Source organism: Phyllobates terribilis, unplaced genomic scaffold, assembly GCF_046119375.1.
Source record: "Phyllobates terribilis strain yellow unplaced genomic scaffold, ASM4611937v1 Scaffold_5__5_contigs__length_657084704, whole genome shotgun sequence".
Classification (NCBI taxonomy): Eukaryota; Metazoa; Chordata; class Amphibia; order Anura; family Dendrobatidae; genus Phyllobates; species Phyllobates terribilis.
Genome location: NW_027362765.1, coordinates 630,361,337 through 630,384,948, shown reverse-complemented (window position 1 = coordinate 630,384,948; position 23,612 = coordinate 630,361,337). Strand labels below are relative to the sequence as shown.

The 23,612-nt window shown below is 45.2% G+C and overlaps 1 protein-coding gene across 3 annotated transcripts in view; it reads right to left on the bottom strand.

Annotated features, from left to right (window-relative positions):
* The window catches only part of KDM2A (lysine demethylase 2A), a 188,078-nt gene extending 170,514 nt beyond the window's left edge, over positions 1 to 17,564 (bottom strand). For 2 of the 3 annotated variants that reach the window (XM_073686144.1, XM_073686146.1), the window contains exon 1: positions 17,232 to 17,563. The gene's annotated coding sequence lies outside the window, so the exon portion shown is untranslated. Of the gene's footprint in view, positions 1 to 17,231 lie in introns of all 3 variants that reach the window. The other variant, XM_073686145.1, reaches the window with a different exon arrangement.
* Positions 17,565 to 23,612: the final 6,048 nt, after the last annotated feature.

Sequence of the window (23,612 nt, the reverse complement as noted above, 5' to 3'; positions counted from 1 at the left end):
GAGATCCCATTGGGAAATGCCCCATCGATGTGTTACCTGACGAAACACCTCCCATTCTGACTGTAGAACAGTTTCTCGACTGAGGAAGTCTGCTACTGTATTGTGAGAACCTTTTAGATTCACTGCAGATATTGAAAGGACCGATCTTTCTGCCCACTGGAAGATTTTCCCCAAGGATGGTAGAAGGTGGTGACGTGGACCTCCCTGATGTTTGAGGAAAGCCACTGATGTTCTCCGTTAATACTGACATGTTGGCCTTTTAGATGTTTTTGACACCTTTTCAAAACCTCCCAGACAGCCTGAAGCTCTCTCAGATTTGATGATCTGGGACGATCCTGCGTCCGCCAGGTACCTTGCAGGTATTGACCGTTTACGTGAGCCCCCAGCCTCTGCTGCTCGCATCGGTAGTGAGAGTCACGAATGGGGTTAATTTCCACATGACTCCTTCATGTAGGTTGGCCTTGGAGGTTCACCAAGTCAATCATCTTTTGGTTGCCTTCGATAAGGAAACACTTTTGTCCAGATCAACCATTTTCCGATTCCAGGTTGATAGAATTTGTTGCTGCAAATGTCTCGAATGGAATTGGCTCCACCTGACTCCCGGTATGGAAGCTGTCATGAGACCCAGGATTTTCATACATTCTCGAATGGTAACTTTTGCCCTCCTCCTGAATTTCTTGATCTTGGCTCTGAGCCCTGTCTGTTTCTTTTCCGACAGAAAAGACATTTGTTGTTCTGAGTCTAGAAGGATTCCCAAAAAAAAATCCATTTCTTCTTTCTGGAAGAAGATGTGATTTTTCCTAGTTTATAATCCATTCTAAATTTCTTAGGGTAAGGATGGTTGATGTTAGGTTGGTTTTTAGCTGCTGTGGAGAGTCTGCCAATACCAGGAAGTCGTCTCGATATTGAATGATTAATAATTCCTTGTTCCCTGAGGAACGCCATAACTTCTGCCATCAGTTTGGTAAAGATACGTGGAGCTGAAGATAGGCCAAACAGAAGACAAGTGAACTGGTAATGTAGAATGGTGTCTCCTTTTAGTGCAAACCGTAGAAATTTTTGACTGTGACGGTGAATTGGGACATGATAATAGGCCTCTTTGAGACCTATTGTACACATCACCATGTTGTGTCCGATTAAGGGAATTGTCGACCTGATTGATTCCATTTTTAATTTTTTTGTAAACGACTGATTTGTTTAGAGACTTCAGATTTATTATGGTGCGATAATCGCCCCTGGGTTTCTTTATTGAAAAAAGACCCGAGTAAAAGCCCAGGAACTGTTCTGCTTCTGGTATTGGTATCACTGCTCCTGAGTTTATCAGTTTTCTCACATCTGTTAGCAGTCTTTTGGAGACCTGGGCGGATTGGGTTGTTGTCAGGTGAAACCTTCCCTGCGGGATCTGTCCGAATTCTATCTTGCAGCCCAGCGCAATAGATTGGAGAATCCATGGGCTGTTGGTAATCTTCATCCATGCTCCGTGGAAAAGTTGGAGTCTTCCTCCTACTTTCCTGGCGTCATCTTCTACGTGTGTTAGCACTTGTAGTGGGAAGGGGATTCTTCGATTTACCTCCCTTCTGGTAGCTCCATCTACCTGACTACCCTTTTCCAGAATATTCTGGCTTCTGCTGGTAACAAGGTGTCCGAAAGGAGGACTCCTTCTTAGGTTTCTCCTCCGGAAATCCCTTTTTTTTTTTTTTTTTTTCATCCGAGGCTTTCTCCAGTATTTCATCCAAAACTGGACCAAACACCAAGAGGCCTGAAAAGGGAATGGCACACGATTTACTTTTAGAATGACCAGGTTTTTAGCCATATTGCTCTTCTGGAAGCAGTAGAAAGGGCCCCATTCTGAGCAGCAAATCTTATTGATTCTGCCAAGGCGTCAGCAACAAACCCTGTTGCCATCTTGAGTAGTGGAATTGAGTCGAGGATCTCCTCTCTGGATGTCTTCCTCCTCAGGTGGTCTTCCATTTGTTTCAGCCATACGCTCATGGATCTTGCTACTGAAGTGGATGCAATATTGGCTTTTATTATCGCCGCAAATGTTTCCCAGGTCTTTTTAAGGAGACTGTCTGCCTTCCAATCCATTGCATCCTTTAGAGATGATGAATCCTCAAACGGGATGGATGTTTTTTTCGCTACCCTGGCAATCAGGATATCAATTTTTGGGGTTTCGTCCCATAATTTTATATCTTCTGGTTTGAATGGTAGTAGAGTTCTGAAGCTTCTGGGAATTACGGTACTAGCTTCTTCTCTGCGTCCTTCCACTCTTCCAGGATCATTGCCTTAATGGGATTATTCACGGGAAAAAAATTATTCCTGCGGGTTCTCAACCCCCCAAACATCTCATCCTGCACTGATGATGGTTGGCAAGTGTCTTCTATCTGCATAGTGTTTCTTACTGCAGTTAACAGTGTATCAGTATCTTCCCAGGAGAAGAGATATTTTTTCTTCTCTTCTGGGGGGTTAATGATAGAGTCTTCCCTGTCCTGATCGGGGGCAGAAAAATCCAACAACTCTTCTTCCCCAGAACTGGACTCCAGCTTCTGACGTGGCCTCTTGAGACGGGGCGCACCCTGAGGAGCTTGTGAGCGACTAAATCTGTGACAGTACTCCGCACTTCCTCTCTTACTATGGCTCTTAAGTCTGACATGGAGGAGGAATGTTTTTCTTTGACAACTTTTGCAATACAGGTAGAGCATAACTGTTTCCCGTATGTATCCGGTAGTTTCTTGTTACAGGTGATGTATCTCCGTTTCTTAGGAGCTGATGTCATCGAGTCTATTTTAGGTGTCTCCTTGTCCTAAAATGACAAGGAGCACAAGACTTTTTACTACCGTATACAAATGGGAATGTGGTGAGAAGAGGGGACGTACTCAGTAAACTTACTTGGACTGGAGGTTCAGTCAGAGTGTCAGAAAGACCAGTGGTTTGATCTGCCATTACTGGTGATGCTGGTTGACTGATAGCCATTCTCACCTGTCTTCCATCTGCATTGTCAGAAAAAAAGGAGTTTCTCCTTTAATTTTCAGTTTGGCGCCATTTTTTTCAAATTTCCCAGAAGTGCGCTCCACTGTGGAACACACGCCGGCTACTAGAGGTTTGCGTATCGCTCCCTCTGTAACCGGAAGTGCTGTCTTCGCCATCTTGCGGTGCACGCTGGAGCTGTGCACAGGGCTGCAGCCGCCGGCACCCAGAGCCCCCTTTGCGGGGGGAGACGGTTCCACTAATACCGGAAAAAGGCTGAGGGACCCCTGGTTTCAGCGAGGTGTCAGCCTCTGGACCCCGGCAGGAGGGAGGGGAAAAGTGCGAGGACCCCGGCCCGATCATCCTGCGCCCCGGCTTCAGGAACTCCTGCTTCCGGTACGTAATCCTCTTCCGTGTTCATCCCTGATTGATACAGGAAAAACACTGGAGTTGAGGTGGAGGGAGGGACCTTTTAACCTCTTGTGTGTTTCCTGTCCCTATCAAGGATATGAAGGACGACCTCCTGCTGTCAGGAGGGACGTCCTGGAAAAGTATGTTTTGATGCTTTTTTTGAAGCGTTTTTGTACATCAATGAATGCTTTTTGGCACTAAAAGAGTTATTTGGTGGGACATTGCTTTAACCCTTGAATTACCGTCAGAACTGGGGTGAGTTTATTGGTTAATTTAAATGATTAAAGAATGTGTCTTGTATTTCAAATAAAGTGTTTGCTCTGTGTCTGTGTGTTTATTTAACTCTTTACTTTAATTAGGTTTGGTGATGAAAGGGTCTGATTGACACATTGTCATCTCCAAACAAAAGAGCTAGGTGTCAGCTAATCCCATTCACCCAATCTTCATTAGCATTCCCATTCATGTAATTTCTGGGGCAGCTGTGAGCTGCTATTCTTAGCCTAGGATGGTGCCATTAGGCAAACATGGTCCCTGGCTATTATTAACAGCCCACAGCTGTTTCGTTAGCAGCTATGTCCCCACAAACAGCAACAAACAGCGCTTTGGACAGAGCGTATTTTTGCTGCGTCCAAAACGCGGTGTTCTAATGCCGCACTTTTGATATTGGTAAATGTGAATCCACCGCATATAATGACACTTCAATCGGTCAAAATCTGCAGCGGAGACTAATGTGTCCGCTACAGTAATTGACATGCTCCGGGTGAGTTTGAGTACGTGGCCAAGATCAGGAGCGTCCAGATGTTACAGTATAGTGGATGCCATCTCTAGAAATCCCATGTCCACTATGCGTGCATCAGAGGCTGCGAATCATCCGTGGACACTGACATGTGGCGCATCTTTCAGGACCGCAGCATGTCAAATTCTCTTGCAGAGTCGCTAGTCTCTGCAACAGAAATTTGACTACTAGAATGTATTGAATGCGGTAAATCGGCATGGTTCAGTGAACACATGCGGATTTACCTGAGTTCAATAAACGTTTTGGACACAGCAAAAATATGCGTCCAAAGAACTTATGTCCAAATCGTTGGCACAGAGCCTAAAATGTAAAAAAATAAATAAATAATATCACCCCTCAGCAGTCCCAGAAATGGCGCATCCATAAGATGCGCAAAATCGGGCACTTAGCCTCCGCTCTTCCCACCGTCATGTAGCGGTGACGAGTGGGGTAATGGGGTTGGGGGTTCATGTCAGTCTTGTATTGGCGGCTGATGTGAAGCCTAGGTTAGTAATAGAGGTAGTCTATAAGACGCCTCCATTACTAACCGCTTAGTAAAGTTGTCGCCGCTTTTTCAATAAATACACAGCCAGAATAAAGTATTTCAATGAAATAAAATGACATACTTTTTTAAAAATTATTTTTTTTTATTGTGCTCTCAATTCACGAATCCCTCGTCTCCTGAAAAGAAAATAAAAAAACAACCATATCCCTCACCTGTCCGCCATCACGACGTAGTCCATTGGATTGTCCCTCAGCAATCCGGGTCACTTCTACAGCAGTGACAGACAGCAATGTACACTGACAGGATTGTAAAATCACTCCTGTCAGTGTACATGGCTCTGCTACAGGAGTGAGGTCACTTGGGTTCATCAGCTGAAGATCAGCCCGGGTGACCTCAGCATCAGTACTGGTGGGAACAATTTTGAGAATGTTTCCACACAGCACTGGTGCTGTAAAGTGAGGTCACGTGAGCTCTCAGCTGAGAGCTGATGTGACCACATTTCACTGCTGGGAGCAGGCGTGCTCTCGGCAGTGTACCGCCGGCTGCTGGGAGGATGACATCGTAGGGAAACACCGGACAGGTGAGAATAATGTGTTTTTGTTTGTTTTTTTTTTACTCCCCCACCCCCACACGTTGGCTCAGCTGAGAACACTACTACTCCCCTCAGCCGCTCTCGTGCTGTTATCAGCGGGAGCGGTGGTCGGATGATGGGAGTAGTAGTCCTCTGCCGACCCGGGTACCACTCTCTATGTGCGTTTCAATGTGCGTTATACCTGCGGATTTGCTGCATTTCAATTAAAGTCAATGGGCGTGAAACGCTGCATAGAAAGGACATGCTGCGTTTTTTTCTGCAATGGCAATCCTGAGCAGAAATTTCCACATCATGTGCACAGCACATCAGGATTGCCATTGCAATAGCTGGCAGGCTGATTACCAAGCGTTTTTGATGCGTTTCTGTGCCGAAAAACCACTATATCTACAGGTCACAGGTTCCATTTAAAGAGGCTGTCTACTACTTTTACATTGATGACCTATCCTTAGGAGAGGTCAACAATGTCTGATCGGTCAGGGTCTGACATCAGGCATCCCCGCCGATTAGCTGTTATCGGTGTCAGCTGGCCATCTTCTGTTAGTGGGAGAGGCCGGTTACTGCACATTCACCTCCTATACAAATCAATAGGAGGCAGATGTGTGGTACCTTGTGGCAGCTACTATCATAAGATGGGCAGCTCCGCAAGTATTTCCGGCCCCTGTGACCAACGCCGATAACAGCTGATAGGGGGGGGATGCGGGAAGTAGGACCCTGACCGATTAGCATTGATGACCTATCCTTAGGATAGGCTATCAACGTATGAAATAGTGGACAGCCTCTAATTATAAACTCCACACACAACTTCCTTATTTGGAAGAATTGTGTTTTGGTATTTTGTCTATAAGAAAAATGAAGAAAATAGAGATGAAAATTGGGAGGGATGGGGGACACGAGATTTTCATTTTAGGCAAAAATCGCCCAGCCCAACTTACAACTGTCCTGAATATCAAAGCTACTTAATAGCACAAAGTATACAAAAGAGCACTATTCAATTACTCATTCAAGTCAGAAACTATAAGGTTATACCTGATCTGTCATACAATAGACACCAACTTATATAAGAATGATACTGGGGTTTGCCAGGTTCCATTCTTTCTCTAGGAAAAATAGCACAGCACGCAGTGCTATCTTTTCTGTCAAATGTGATAGAACCAACAAGGCAGATGTGAATATAGCCTTATTTCAATTCACTTACATGCAGTTCAGACAGTAATCCGACACTACAATGATTTCATTACACCAGTAAGGCTCTGTTCCAAAGTGGAATTATTAGCGTGTTTGGTGTTTAAGACAGAAATTAGTCAAAATCTCAAAGGGGTTCAATAATCATGTGGTCACTGAAGTGGCATAAATATGCCATAATGCTGGGTGTGGGCACACCTGGTCTCTACCTAGTTTTACCAGTACACTACAGCCTACAATTAGCCATTCCAGCATGTACAGACACTTCTCACAAGAGCCACCAATAACAATTACTGGCACCGTTTCCATAAATGCTTTTACATAAGCATGTGTTTTGTTATCCCATAGGAAGTCATGAAAGTTTGAGAGAATGACTGCAATGTACTCAGTCCATAATGTCTGACGCAGGCGCAGGGATAAAGTAGGGGAATGATTGAAAGCCAGCAACACAACAATCAGATACACACTATGATCCACAACAATGGCAGAGGCACACAATAGTGCTTCAAAGTTTGTGAACCCTTCAGAATTTTCCCTATTTCTGCACATATTTGACCTAAAACTACATCAGATTAGAGCCAATGAGAAGAACCAAATCAAAATATTAAGACTTTGTCACTTGTTTTAATTTAGGGGACATTTAAGTCTGAGTGGGAGATCTGTTTTATTTAAAGGGACTCTGTCAGTTCAGGCGCTCGGTACGTCACAGCGGGGCCAATCATTTACATACACCCTCCCACCTGCTTGTTTTCCCTCTATCTCCACCCTTCCCAGGCTCTATGAAGCCAGAGCTGTCAATCAAAGAAGAGGAGGGTGTGGATAGAGGGAAAACAAGCAGGTGGGAGGTTGTATTTAAATAATTGGCCCAGCCTTGATGCACAGAGCAGCGGGACTTCATTTGATCAGTCATTCACTGCCGACAAACCCCTTAGCAACCACCAATACGCATTAAAACGGAGACCTCTAAGAGGCCTTATTCCCTCATTTGCCGTTTTAAAACAGCGATAGAGAAAAACAGTATAACTCCCCCAGAGTCTGAAAATCTCCGGGGTCTCAGCTACTGGGGATATCTGAGACACTGTAGAGCACGATCAGGGCCCCGATTATGTTATCGTCATTTTTCGGTGAATAACAAACGGCGATGACGAAAAAAAAAAAAAAAAACTGTGCTCACTGTTAAAATAATTTCTCTCTCTTCTGACAAGATATATATGTCAGAGGAGAGAGAAATTATGTTCCCCGAGCCTCTCCACCATTCCCCAGTCCTCTGCGACATTTTCCCGACAAAAAAAGCATGGCAGGCGCATGCACAATGTGTAGTCCGAGATCTACTGGCTGATACCCGGCAACAGCAGAAGTAATTTTCCTATTGGTTCATTTTGATCTCTGCGATAGACCCAGACCCTATCACAGTGATCAAAAGCCAACAATATGTATGTTAACCCCGCTCTGTGACATCCCCTTAGTCAGATTGATTTTTATATTTTATAACCTTTATTTCTTTCATTTTTTACAGTAGGGTTGGGCTTAGGCCACAACCCCCCTATTAGTATTCGGTCAGTATTTTTTCTCAGGAGCGGGAGACAAAACCAGGAGTGGGTGATAAATGCAGAATTGGTGACTTGTTTCTATTATACCTCACCTGGTTTTGGCTCCCACTCCTGAGAAAAAATACTGATAGTGGGGCTGAGGTCTTAGGGTTAGGGTTAAGCTTAGGGTTTTTTCAAAAGTTAAGGAAAGAAAAAAAAAAAACGATGATAATATGATGACTAGTGCTGAAAGCAAGTGCTCGCTACTCGAGTTTGCATCAGATGCTCGGATACGTGCAGAGTTTTGCAGGTGCTCGAGTCCCCGCCCCGTGTGTTTCGCGGCTGTTAGACAACCAAAAAACATGCGGAAATTGACTGCAATACACAAGCAATTTCCGCATGTTTTTTTGGGTGTCTAACAGCCGCGAAACACACGGGGCGGGGACTCAAGCATCTTACTTGAGCACCCGCAATACTCAGTGCATACCCGAGTACCCGATGTAAACTTGAGTAGCCAGCTGAAATCGAGAGTGAACGCCATGTCAGGTTTGGAGAGGGACCCCATTTTGGAAACTACACCCCTCAAGAAGTTTATCCACGGGTATAATGAGCATTTTGAACCCCAGGTACGATACAGAATTTGATAACAATAGGTTGTCATATTGAAAAAGTTTTATTTTCACAAAAATCTTGCTTAAGCCCCACATTTCTCACATTTGCAAGAGGTAACACCAAAAAGTGGGACCAACAGTTTATTATTCACTTTCTTATGAGAGCGACGATACCCCCCGCATGTAGTGCATGTAGGAGCAATATTTGAATTTTGGAACACAAATTGACTGAAATAGATTGTGGGTGACATGTTGCATTTGCAGGGCCCCTAAGATGCCCAAACACCAGAAACCCCCCACAACTGACCCCATTTTGGAAACTACACCTCGCAAGGATTTTATCCAAGGGTATAGTGAGCATTTTGAACCCAAATGTACTACACAGAATTTCATAGCATTAGGTAGTCATACTGAATATGTCATCATTAGTGTTGAGCACAAGGGCTCGCTACTTGAGTTTGCATTGGGTGCTCGGGTATGCACCATGTATCATGCTCAAGTCTCCGCCCTGCATATTTCACAGCTATTAGACACACAAAAAACATGTGGGTATTGCCCGTGTAGGGCGGACACTCAAGCATGTCACTGGAGAACCCACGATACTCAGTACAAACCCAAGCACCCCGATGCAAGCTCGAGTAGCGAGCACTTGCGCTCAACACTAGTCAGAATTTTTCTTTTTACTTTTAAAAAAAATCCTAAGCCCAACCCTAACTGCAAAGAATGAAAGAAATAAAAATTCTAAAATAAAAAAATAATAATCTGACTAATGGGATGACACAAGGGGGGGGATGACATACTCATGTTTGGCTTTTGATCACTACGATAGGACTCAATAGACCTTTCCATCATATGATTGACACCAATCATGAAAGTGTTGACAAATTTTTACCTGGAATTTACTACAGTAAATAGTTTTAATGCATAATAATGCTGTTTTTGTTGCATTAATATGAACTGCGCATTTCCGGAAGCAGAGGAGCTGCCTGACGTCAACAGAGGAACCAAATATCATTCTTCATGTGCAGTGCGCCTCTGAAGCCAGGAGGCAAACACAGCTTCAGAGGTGCAACGATTTGTAGGCAAAAAAGCTGCAGGAATGCACAAGATTTGCAGGGAGCAGACAATGATGTCGGCTCACACCTACAGGGGCCTGATAACATGCTGACTGGGACAACTAGTCTGGAGAAGCAAACACCCATCGGCTAGTCAAAAGAGTATTTGCATATTAAAAATGGACTGTAAAACTACTTTTTTTTAAAGAGGTGTTAATCTGTCAAACAGCATAAAGTTCTTATTAGGCAGGGAATTTATAAAGTGATATACAAATGCTGGTGGGTTGGAGGGCATGGGGAACCTGACAGGTTACTTTCCAGTTGTCAAGTGAAATATACAGAGAGAGACAGCCACAAACATAGTGGCTTTCGAAAGTATTCACACCCTTGGCTTTTGCCTATTTTGTACATTACAACCTGTGTTTAATAATTTCTGTAATCCGATTTGTGTGTGATGCATCAACACTAAATAGTCTAAATTGGTGAAGAGAGAAAAATCTAGGCAGAAATTAAATTTATGGGATCAAATCAATAAAAATTGGAATGTACATATGTAATCACCCCCTTTGCTATGAAGCCCCTAAAAATTTGTGGTGCAAGCAATTACCTTCGTAAGTCACATGCTTAGTGAAAGGACGTCCACCTGTGTGTAATCTATGTATCGCATGGTCTGTCAGTATAGATTCCAAAACTCTGAGGCTGAATTTTTATTATTTTTATTTCTGGCTTGATAAAGGCCTATTATTGCCGAAACATTGCATCGTCTACCTCATTTTCATACCCTGGCTACATGATTTTAAAGGTAAAGGTATAGGTCCGGTAAAAAGTGATAAGTCTGCAGTCATTTCAGACTTCTGAATCCCCCCAGCACAGGCAATGTGCGCAGCGGGAATTCGATGGTTTCAGACCTGATAACGGAGGTAACTGTAGTATAGCTACCGGGGGGGACAAAGGGGGCGGTGGCCCCAGGCCTCGCGCTCCCGGGGGCCAACCCTGAGCTATGCTAGTGTACAGTAAGGCTGTGTGCACACTATGCGTTTTTCATGCGTTTATGCTGCGGAATCTCCGCAGCGGAGACGCATCAAAAACGCATGGTAATCCGCACCCCATGGTCCCCAATGGCATTCCGCAATGTCAATGCACATGCTGCGGATTTTTCCGCAGCGTTTCTGCAGCGCAAATAAATCTGCAGCATGTTCATTAATTTTGCGGAAGCGCAGCAGAAGCGCCGCCATTGACTTGCATAATATAAGCGTCTGTACATTTGTACAAGCGGATTCTATGCGTCTCTATGTGCGGATGGTACCCAGTTCTGGAGGAGAGAAGACTCATCCAGACCTGGGTACCATTGTACCTGTGAAAAAAAGAATAAAATAATAAATAAAGTTTATATTCACCTGTCCGGCGGCCCCTGCAGCGCTTGTCCTTCCAGGACCTGAGATGACATCGCGGTCATGTGACCGCAGGCTGTCTCGCGAGATGCCGACAACCCGGAAGAAGCCAGGACGAGCGCGACAGCATACGCGGCGGGGGATCGGGGGTAAGTATAGCTTTATTTTTTTTTTTTTACCGTCACACTATATAAATCCATGCTGTTTGCATGGATTTATATAGTGTGACCTAGTTGTCAAGCACTTTCCAAGTGATGCTATTGCCTGGAAAGTGCTTGTCAGTCCGCATGCGGAAACACATGCGTTAACGCATGTGGGTACGCATGTGAATCCGCATGTATTCTGCAGGAAAAAAGCATGCACAATCTGCATGTGTTTTTTTCTGCCAGGGAGATGCAGAAATGCTGCAGAAATTTTCTGCTTCATTTCTGCATCGTGGGCACATAGCCTTACACTCTGGGGCAGAGAAGGGAGACTTTATGTCCCTGCACTGCCAGGCGGGGCCGCAAAGGGGCCCTTGAGAATAAGGGAGGGGCCCAGGTGACAGCATGGGGCCCCCCGTCCATCACCGCAAGTTCAATGATGAGAGAGGGAACGCGACGCTCCCTCTTCCATAAGTCCCCCTCTGCGTCTGACGCAGACACTGACCAGGCACATTGACGTCATCACTTGCCGCCCGCTGTTCTGAGCTATGCGGGCGCTCGGAGCAGTGCGGGGAACGAGAAGAGGTGAGTATTGTATTTATTTTTTTATGGGGCGCATCATGCTGTACAGGCTCCGCCGACGGGCGGCGCATCGTACTACACAGGCTCCGCCGACGGGCGGCGCATCGTACTACACAGGCTCCGCCGACGGGCGGCGCATCGTACTACACAGGCTCCGCCGACGGGCGGCGCATCGTACTACACAGGCTCCGCCGACGGGCGGCGCATCGTACTACACAGGCTCCGCCGACGGGCGGCGCATCGTACTACACAGGCTCCGCCGACGGGCGGCGCATCGTACTACACAGGCTCCGCCGACGGGCGGCGCATCGTACTACACAGGCTCCGCCGACGGGCGGCGCATCGTACTACACAGGCTCCGCCTACGGGCGGCGCATCGTACTATACAGGCTCCGCCTACAGGCGGCGCATCGTACTATACAGGCTCCGCCTACGGGCGGCGCATCGTACTATACAGGCTCCGCCTACGGGCGGCGCATCGTACTACACAGGCTCCGCATCGTACTATACAGGCTCCGCCGACGGGCGGCGCATCGTACTATACAGGCTCCGCCGACGGGCGGCGCATCGTACTATACAGGCTCCGCCGACGGGCGGCGCATCGTACTATACAGGCTCCGCCGACGGGCGGCGCATCGTACTATACAGGCTCCGCCGACGGGCGGCGCATCGTACTATACAAAAGATCCACATATTAAATACAAAGCGGAATAAGGGAGCGGTAAGGTAATGCGGGGCACAAACCACAAAGAAGCCTACTCAAACAGCAAGATATCATAAAGGAGACACATGAGTATTTATGGTATAAAATAGATTTGATTAGAAAATATTCTTATTAAAATGGCAATAGTGTAAAGTACATAGAAACAACAAGACATGGGAAAAATGGATCAGGTCAAGCGACACCACGTCCATACACAAGGGGCCCCAAAATATCCAATACGGATGACACAGGTAAATATATATGTGTATGAGTTACTATATCTGGGTAAGATTTAACAGCCTCAGTAGGAAGTATGCGCTAACATTAGGGTTACAATAGAAATAATACTACCCATAGAGACTCACCACAAGACAGTAGGGAGCCCGAGAGGTAGGGCATGGTGTCACTGAGGGCTACAGAAGTAAAAGGTCGCGCCCCAACAGGCGTTTCGCCTGGGAGCACAAGGGGCTTTCTCAAGAGGCTCTGCCTACGGGGAGTGCATTATACTACAGGTGCATCTCACTAAATTAGAATATCATCAAAAGGTTAATTTATTTCAGGTCTTCAATACAAAAGGTGAAACTCATTATATAGAGTCATTACAAACAGAGTGATCTATTTCAACTGTTTATTTCTGTTAATATTGATTATAGCTGACAGCCAATGAAAACACAAAAGGCATTATCTCAGTAAATTAGAATAATCAAAAAACACCTGCAAAGGCTTCCTAAGTGTTTAAAAAAGGTCCCTAATCGTCTGTTTCAGTAGGCTCCACATCACAATCATGGGGAAGACTGCTGACTTGACAGATGTCCGGAAGGCAGTCATTGACACACTCCATGAGGTCCCAGAGTTCCAATTTTCATTTGGAAATCAAGGTCCCAGAGTCTGGAGGAAGAGTGGAGAGGCCACAATCCAAGCTGCTTGAGGTCTAGTGTGAAGTTTCCACAATCAGTGATGGTTTGGTGAGCCATGTCATCTGCTGGTGTAGGTCCACTGTGTTTTATCAAGACCAAAGTAAGCGCAGCCGTCTACCAGGAAATTTTAGAGCACTTCATGCTTCCCTTTACCGACAAGCTTAGGCCTATGGGGAGGTGCATTCTACTATATAGAGGCCTATGGGGAGGTGCATTCTACTATATAGAGGCCTATGGGGAGGTGCATTCTACTATATAGAGGCCTATGGGGAGGTGCATTCTACTATATAGAGGCCTATGGGGAGGTGCATTCTACTATATAGAGGCCTATGGGGAGGTGCATTCTACTATATAGAGGCCTATGGGGAGGTGCATTCTACTATATAGAGGCCTATGGGGAGTGCATTCTACTATATAGTGGCCTATGGGGTGTGCATTATAGTAACATAGTCTTCCATCAACCTTAAAAACTAAGTCCATCTAGTTCAACCCATAGCCTAACATGTTGATCCAGAGGAGGCAAAAAAACCCCATGTGGCAAACACTAAGCTCCACATTGGGGAAAAAAATTCCTTCCCGACTCCATACGACAATCAGACTAGTTCCCTGGATCAACGCCCTATCAAGGAATCTAGTATTTATAACCTGTAATATTATACTTTTCAAGAAAGGCATCCAGGCCCTTCTTAAATTTTAACAGTGAATCACTCATTACAACATCATGCGGCAGAGAGTCCCATAGTCTCACAAATATTGAGGACTATTTGGTGCATTATACTATACAAAGGCTATTTAGGGGGCCATCATCAAACAGTGTGGGGTATTACAGTGAGTGCAGTCATACAGTATGGGAGATAATGTGGGGTCTTTGTACAGTGTGGGGGCCATCATAAAGTGTTGGAGACATCAGTTTGGTGGCTACTAAGGGGTTAGTATACTGTGTGGGGTACTATACAGTGAGGGGGCATTATACTATGTATAAGATAGCATCATACTGTGTAGAGGGGAGCTGTAAACTCAGGATATTATCAAATGTTAAGTGGGCACTTGTTACTTTCTAGGGGGCAAAATGCGGGCACTGTTTTCTAGGTTACTTGCACACAGCATTACTATATTCTACGGGTTTGTTTTACCATCTAGAGAGCACTTAGCGGGTGCAGTAATAGCATACATAATAGCAGCGGCTCTGTGTTGGGGTACCAGCAGGATGAGGCATTGGGAATAGATGTGGACGGTGCCTGAAATGTAAGGAGGCAAATGTGTCTTTGTTGTAATCTCTGCAGACGAGTTCTGGATGGAGAAGTTCTCGTGTCGGTCTGGGCCAGATGGAAAAGACGGGAAAAGTAAACTATTTCATCAGAAAGAACGTGGTCTGTAGTCACCATCTATAACTGTACTGTAATCTCTTATATGTTCTGCAGGACTGGTATCAATATATGGTCACCATATAGCAGTAATAGCAGTGCTGGTCTTTGAATAGAGATTATTTTCATTAACAGCACAGTTATCTGCTGAGGTTCTCCTATGTCCACCATCGGAGTGCGCCACCATAGTTGTTATCGGGGTTACCTGGTTAGCGGCCCACTCTTAAGTTTCGACCACCCGAAACAAACCCCTAGCTATGCCTCTGGTATGTATGAATTATGCATACCCCCGGCCAGTACCCACTTGTATTGAGAGAGGCTGTGACCTCTAGTCGGAAGTGCCCACTGGCCTTCAGCGTCACTACACAGGGTGTTGCCTCGCTCTATACAAGTGTATGGAGCGAGGTCGGCGCTGACTGGCCAAGGGTATATAATGTATACATAGCCTTCGGTCCCGGGTTTGAAACTAGCGTGTGCTGGGGGAAGTCATAAGCCTACAGTCACACAGAATGACTGCAGATTTATCACTTTTGATCAGACATCCCCTTTAAAGATGGAATAAAAGCTATGCTTTTTACCTATGTACTCTCTGGTGCTTCGGATTTTTGGAATCTTCACAGTCTTGGACCTTGTGGGGGTTCACGCTGAGTCTACACAGAGCCACCATAGGTGTGTGAGAATTGCTCACTGATCCAGTATGGTATATCACTATATACACACCTTTATGAAAGGCCACAGAAGCAGCAACACCATTAAGCAAGAGTCACCACTAACCAAACAACACCATGAAGACCAAGGAGATCTCCAAACAAGTCAGGGAAAATGTTGTTGAGAAGTACAAGTCAGGGTGGGGTTATAAAAAAATATCCCAAGCTCTGATGATCCCCCGGCGCACCATCAAATCCATTATTATCAGATGGAAAGAACATCATACCACAACAAACCTGCCAAGAGAGGGCATTAATCAGAGAGGCAGCACAGAGACCAAAGGTAACCCTGAAGGAGCTGCATAGATCTCAAGCAGAGACTGGAGTATCGTATCTGTCCATACAACCTCAATAAGCCGTACACTCCATAGAGGTGGTCTATATAGAAGAGTGGGCAAAAAAAGGCTTTACTTACACACAAATTGTAAGGCTTGTTTTGAGTTTGCCAAAAGACATGTGAGAGACTCCCCAAATGGAGGAAGGTGCTGTGGTCAGCTGAGACCAAAATTGAACTTTTTGGCCTCCAAAGTAAATGCTATGTCTGGCACCAAACCAACACAGCTCATCACTAGTGTTGAGTGAGAATGTGTTGTTAACCCTTCGACAAGCACGCTCGGGTGCTCGCTGAGTATTTGCGGCGTGCTCGGCATCTATGTTAGTGCCGCATGCAGGAATTGCCTGTTAGGTGAAAGGGTTAACAACACACGCTCCAACACTACTCATCACCCCAAGAACATGATCCCCACAGTGAAACATAGCAGTGGCAGCATCATGCTGTGGGAATGTTTTTCGGCAGGAGGGACAGGGAAAATGGTCCCAGTTGAGAGGAAGATGGCTGGAGCGCAATACAGGGATATTCTGGAGCAAAACCTGTTTTAGTCTGTCAGTGATTTGAGACTGGGACAGAGGTTCACCTCCCAACAAGACAATGACCCAAAGCATACTGCTAAAGCAGCACTCAAATGGTTTAAGGGGAAAGTGTAAATGTTTTGGAGTGACCATAGTCAAAGCCCAGGCCTTAATCCAATTGAGAATCTGTGGTCAGACTTGAAGATTGCTATTCACCAGAGGAAGCTATCTAACTTGAAGGAGCTGGAGCAGTTTTGTCTTGAGGAATGGGCAAAAATCTCAGTGGCAAAATGCGGAAAGCTCAGACTTATTTAAAGTGACTTACAGCTGTAATCGTTTCAAAAGTAGGCTCTACAAAGTACTGACTTTAGGGGGGTGAATAGTTATGTACACTGAAGTTTTCAGTTATTTTGTCCTATTTGTTGTTTGCTTCACAATAAAAAGAAAACCAAATGTTCACAGCTGTAGGCATGTTCTTTACATGAACTGATACAAACAGTGAAATTCCAGGTTGTGAGGTAGCAAAATACGAGAAATGCCAAGGGGGTTAATAATTTCAAAATCGTGTGCGTACAATTTTATTGCTATGAACAAGAGAAGATACTTTCCTAGCAGATGCAAGAACACTGACTAGTGGCGGAGCTGTAAACAGGACGGAAGTACAGCAGGGCGTATAATCCCTACAGATGTGGCCCTCACAGATATAACAGGTGTTGCTCAGCAGGAGCAGACATTAGAAAGCAGGGATTCTTCCGGTCAGCAGAAACACACCAGCCCCATCTTCCCGAGCAGACACTACACACAGCAGGTGACTGAGGACGTAGCCCCGGCTGCAATGAGAGCCCCATGCCCCCTGGGTTCTGGCCGAACACAAAGCTGCAGAGTCCATGCCGCCCCTGACTACACAGCGCCCCAGGCTGCAGCCCTCAGCGCCGCCGCCCCACTCACCATGCCTGTCAGCCCGGCAGCCCCATTCCTTTCCAGGCTTTGTTGTTGTTAACAGAGCGAGATGTCAAACCGATTCCAGAACTCACCGCCCCTCCCACTCTTTCCCTTCGCACAAGTTACGTCACCAAGTCGCGTAGCTGACGTCACGCAGCCTCCTCAGGAAGTCTTTGCCTCAGCTGCACTCAGAAGGTAGCAGGGCGACGGACGCCTCAGGCGCCATTTTGGACCGAACCAGAAGTGACGCGGCCGGCGGTGTGTTTGGCGTAAGGTGGATCCAGCCGCTCGGGAAAGTGAGTGGACAGACAGATACAGAGCTAAGAGCTGATTGGCTGCGGCTCAGTAACAGCCTCGCTGATAGGTGCTCCGTGGAAGCCACGCCCAGAGACCTGAGGCGGGAAAGCCAATTGGAGCCTGAATGAAAAGAAGTGTATTGGGGCGTGGCAGGCGTAAAACCCGCCAGCCATGGAAACTCAGGGCAGCCATTGGCCGGAGTGCAGTGCGGCCGATAAAGGGTAAACCCATCGGCCTTTCGTGACGTCGCATACAAAATTACGTCATGATTGGCTGCAACTGCTAGATACTGAAATCTATAAAAAAAAAAAAAAAGATATTATTATACTGCCTGCAGTACTTCATTTCAGTTATGCGTGCACGTTCTCCAAGGGGTTAATCAGAGTACATTCCCTTCTTTGGGATGGACGGCGAAGAGGCTGCCCGTATGCAAAATGGCGACTGTTGGAGCTACTTCCGATCACAAGGTCGCATTCGGAAAACGTTCCGAGCCTCGCGTGCGCAATGGTGTATGCTGAAAGTATGATTGGCTAATGCTTTCCACGTGATGTAAGCACCACCCCTCAATTATTATAAATAGAGGTCATGTAAGGCTGAGAAGTCTTTATAGGCGAGAGGTTCCGTGTGGTGTGTGAGCTCGCGGGGGTCTCGGGGCCGAAGTAGCTGTACTGCATTGTGTGAATGCGTGTCCGGGAAGAGCATGGACGTTGTGTATGGTCAGAGCCGTGCTCTCCTGTTACCCTCTACTGCTCTATAGCTGTGTGCAGCCACCTTCCTGCAGATGGAGGGGAGAAATGAACAGCGTGGAAACGACCAAAGACATTCTACCCTTCCTCACTATCTCCTTGAGTTTAGCTAGACATGTTGCCGTTTTGATTGACATTCACTTTACCATAAAACATACTGAGAAATGGGATGCAGGGGTGAAAACTAATGCAACTCTGCCATTGTCTGTGAGGTGTTTAGTTATTATGGTTTCTTCAGGTCAGTATGAGTTCAGAAATACCAAACATGTATTCATTTATATAAAGGTGTGTGTCTATACGTGTAATAAATCTAGGGCGAGCAAAGAGAAGAGAGCCAGTTATGGGGAGAGCAAAGAGAAGAGAGGGATCATACTAGGGAGCGAGGATGCTGAGAAGAGAAGGGAGCATGCTGGGGAGGGAGCCAGAGGGAGAGAGAAGAGAGGGAGCATGCTGCTGAGAGCCAGAGAGAGACCTAGGAAGCAAGTGTGGGGAGAGCCAGAAAGAGCTAGGGAGCGAGAGCTGGGGGTGCTAGGGAGCGAGTGCTGGGGAGAGCCAGAGGGAGTGAGAGAGCTAAGGAGCGAGTCCTGGGGAGAGCTAGGTAGTGAAAGATGGAGAGAGCCAGAAAGAGAACTAGGGAGCGAGTGCTGGGGAGTGTGGGAAAATGCTGAGGAGAGCCAGAGGGAGGGAGAGTGCTGGGGGGTGAGGGAGCATGCGGAGGAGAGCCAGAGGGAGAGAGAGCTAGGGAGCGAGCGCTGGGGAGAGCCAGAGGGAGAGAGCTAAGAGCAAGCAAAGAGAAGAGTGGGAGCATGCTGGGGAGAGTCAGATGGAGAGAGGGAGCATGCTAGAGAGAGCTAGGGAGCAAGCGCTGGGGAGAGCCAGAGGGAGAGAGCTAGGGAGGGAGTGAGAAAAGAGAAGACAGGGAGCATGCTGGGGAGAGCCAGAGGGTGCGAGAGAGCAAACATACTTTGGGGGTGCTTTTCTGCAAAGGGTATAGGAGGACTGCACTGTATTGAAGGGAGGATGGATGGGGTCATGTATAGCGAGATTTTGGCCAATAACCTCCTTCCCTCAGTAAGAGAATTGAAGATGGGTCGTGGATGGGCCATCCAGCATGATAATGACCTGAAACACACAGCCAGGTCAACTAAGGAGTGTAAGGAGTGGCTCTGTAAGAAGCATTTCAAGGTCCTGGAGTGGCCTAGCCAGTCTCAAGACCTGAACCCAGTAGAAAATCTTTGTAGGGAGCTGAAACTCAATGTTGCCTAGCGACAGCCCCAGAACCTGACAGATCTGGAGAAGATCTTGTATGGAGGAGTGGACCAAAACTCCCTGCTGCATTGTGTGCAAACCTGGTCAAGAACTACAGGAAATGTCTGACCTCTGTAATTGCAAATAAAGGTTTTTGTACCAAATTTTAAGTTCTGTTTCTCTATTGTATCAAATATTTCATGCAATAAAATGCAAATTAATTATGTAAAAATTATACAATGTGATTTTCTGGAATTTTTTTTAGATTCTGTCTCTCACAGGTGAAGTGTACCTATGATAAAAATTACAGACCTCTACATTCTTTGTAGGTGGGAAAACTTGCAAAATAGGTCTATGTATCAAATACTTATTTTCCCCACTGTATGGATAATTATTTGGTGGGGAGCTCGCAACACTACGTTTTATACATTAAATTAAAATCAAACTAAGGCTTTGTATCATACGCCAGAGCAATAAGTTTTATCCTAACGTCTGAGATGTTTTGGAGGTGCGATGCTCAGAGACTTATTTCATATATTTTGTACCTGTCCCCTGATTATCAGTTACTGGGTGCAGGTTCAAGATTTACTTAATTAGACATGCAAATGCCCTTAGATTTGTTTATCTACTAAATGTCCCTCCGAGACAATTTGGGAGGCTGGGCTTTCGATTATTTTTTTTTTAATATATAATATTTATTAACTTTTTCAAAAAGAAACAATACATACCAGATTAAGGTGATAATCAGATACCTCTTCGCGGACAGGTTATAAAGAGAGTTCTTAGATATTTGATTGGTAAAGCTAAACAATATAATATAAGAACTTAATGACAATGTAACTTACATCAGTTTAACATGCAATCCAGTTGATACTCTGATTTATTGAAGCCATCTTGTTAGATTAGACCACCTATGTTAGTATTATTATAGACCTTCATCAAATGATCCCTCCATTCCACTCCCCCCCCCACCCAAAACAAGCGTAATGGACCTAGGCTATCCCCAAGATCTTCCAGAATGTACCACGCTGTGGAAGTGAAGGGTTCCACCATTTTCTTTTTTTCATTTAATGAGCATCAATTTACAATAAACTGCTTCCATTTCGGAAGAGATTTGCCAGCTTGCGTTTCCTTATTGTTAAGGGCATCCTGTTGCTCCACTCCCATAAAATGTTTCATTTGAGCTGTCAGCTCTTCAATGTGGTGGGTGTTGGGGTCTAGCCTATATTTAAGTAATTGTTTTTTTGCCAGGATAAGTAGGGTGTGGAGCAGTTTCGGAGGGTTTCCCTTCAGGGTTTTCTGTGTTGTTCCAAAAATGTAACAAGGCTAGATAGGGGGAGAGAGTATAACCTGGACTCCATATGGTGTCGATCATAGCTGATACTTGTTCCCAATATGAAACTGAGGCTGGGCATGACCATAGGCCATGCATGGGGTCGGATAGTGGAAGGTGGCATTTAGGGCAAGCTGTTAGCCTGTTTGAAAGAGGATCTTTTTTAGGTACAGTACAGACCAAAAGTTTGGACACACCTCATTTAAAGATTTTTCTGTATTTTCATGACTATGAAAATTGTACATTCACACTGAAGGCATCAAAACTCTGAATTAACACATGTGGAATTATATACTTAACAAAAAAGTGTGAAACAACTGAAAATATGTCTTATATTCTAGGTTCTTCAAAGTAGCCACCTTTTGCTTTGATGACTGCTTTGCACACTCTTGGCATTCTCTTGATGAGCTTCAAGAGGTAGTCACCGGAAATGGTCTTCCAACAATCTTGAAGGAGTTTCCAGAGATGCTTAGCACTTGTTGGCCCTTTTGCCTTCACTCTGCGGTCCAGCGCACCCCAAACCATCTCGATCGGGTTCAGGTCTGGTGACTGTGGAGGCCAGGTCATCTGGCGTAGCACCCCATCACTCTCCTTTTTGGTCAAATAGCCCTTACACAGCCTGGAGGTGTGTTTGGGGTCATTGTCCTGTTGAAAAATAAATGATGATGCAACTAAACGCAAACCAGATGGAATAGCATGCCGCTGCAAGATGCTGTGGTAGCCATGCTGGTTCAGTATGCCTTCAATTTTGAATAAATCCCCAACTGTGTCACCAGCAAAGCACCCCCACACCATCACACCTCTTCCTCCATGCTTCACGGTGGGAACCAGGCATGTAGAGTCCATCCGTTCACAGTGGTTTCCTAGCAGCTATTTTACCATGAAGGCCTGCTGCACAAAGTCTCCTCTTAACAGTTGTTGAAGAGATGTGTCTGCTGCTAGAACTCTGTGTGGCATTGACCTGGTCTCAAATCTGAGCTGCTGTTAACCTGCGATTTCTGAGGCTGGTGACTCGGATAAACTTATCCTCAGAAGCAGAGGTGACTCTTGGTCTTCCTTTCCTGGGGCGGTCCTCATGTGAGCCAGTTTCTTTGTAGCGCTTGATGGTTTTTGCAACTGCACTTGGGGACACTTTCAAAGTTTTCCCAATTTTTCGCACAGACTGACCTTCATTTCTTAAAGTAATGATGGCCACTTGTTTTTCTTTACTTGGCTGCTTTTTTCTTGCCATAATACAAATTCTAACAGTCTATTCAGTAGGACTATCAGCTGTGTATCCACCTGACTTCTGCACAACACAACTGATGGTCCCAACCCCATTTATAAGGCAAGAAATCCCACTTACTAAACCTGACAGGGCACACCTGTGAAGTGAAAACCATTTCCGGTGACTACCTCTTGAAGCTCATCAAGAGAATGCCAAGAGTGTGCAAAGCAATCATCAAAGCAAAAGGTGGCTACTTTGAAGAACCTAGAATATAAGACATATTTTCAGTTGTTTCACACTTTTTTGTTAAGTATGTAATTCCACATGTGTTAATTCATAGTTTTGATGCCTTCAGTGTGAATGTACAATTTTCATAGTCATGAAAATACAGAAAAATCTTTAAATGTGAAGGTGTGTCCAAACTTTTGGTCTGTACTGTATGTTAAATGCATAAATGGCGCCATGCTTGATTTTATATTGTGTTGCTCTCCATGCTTTGGTTATCATGTGTTTTCTTAGTAAATTCCAGCCCGACCTGATCTTATCAGAGATTTCCACAGCTTCCATCTGTTGTCTCCAATATTTGAAGAAAGTATCTGGGTGAACTCCTAGTAGATTGGATCTCATTACAGAATAAAGGACAGAAATTGAAGGGATACCCATTGGAGACAACAGAATGACATCCAAGACATTTTGGGAGACCTCAAAGGTCACATCTTTTAAATTGGCCATAATAGATAGTTTGATTTGTTCATATTGGAAATAATGTTGGGGAGGTAGATTGTATCTGTCTAAACACTTGGTACATGTCATCCATCTTTGCTCACTTGAGTGGAGAAGATGGGATACGTTGTCTACACCTGCTTGTTGCCATTTCAAAAATAGTTTATTTTCATTATCCTGGGGGAATTCTGGGTTTTGCCATATTGGGAGGTGCTTTGAAATCCTGAAAGAAAGACCATATTTTTTTCTGACTGCCTTCCATGCGGAAATAGTGTCCCTAAGGACGCTTTTTAACTGCCAAGGGAAGGGAGGTAAATAGAGAATGAAGGAGGGCAACCAGGTCAAGGGGGTATGCATAATCTGCTTCCAACGTGTAGTCAGAATATGTACATCTCTTATGGAACCAGTCTATTATATACCGGAAAAGGCAAGCAAGATTGTAATTTCTGATGCTTGGGAAATGAATGCCTCCGTCGTCTTTGGAAGCCACAAGTTTGCTCATACTAATCCTGGGACGTTTTCCTTTCCAAATAAAGTGACTGAAGGTTCTATTGAGTATAGTTACATCCGTGTGTTTCAGGAGTAAAGGTAAGGTTTGTAGTTGATACATAATCCTGGCTGTACTGATCATTTTTACCAAATGTGCCCTACCCATAAAAGATAGAGTAAAATCTGGCCATGACTTTAATTGCTTGATGATTTTTTTTTATAAGAGGATGGTAGTTTAAGGTGTATATAGATGAAGGCAAACGGCCTATTTTAATTCCCAGGTAGGCGATATGTGAGGGTGCTAGGGATATACCATTTAAAGACCCATCTGGTCAGAGTTTTGT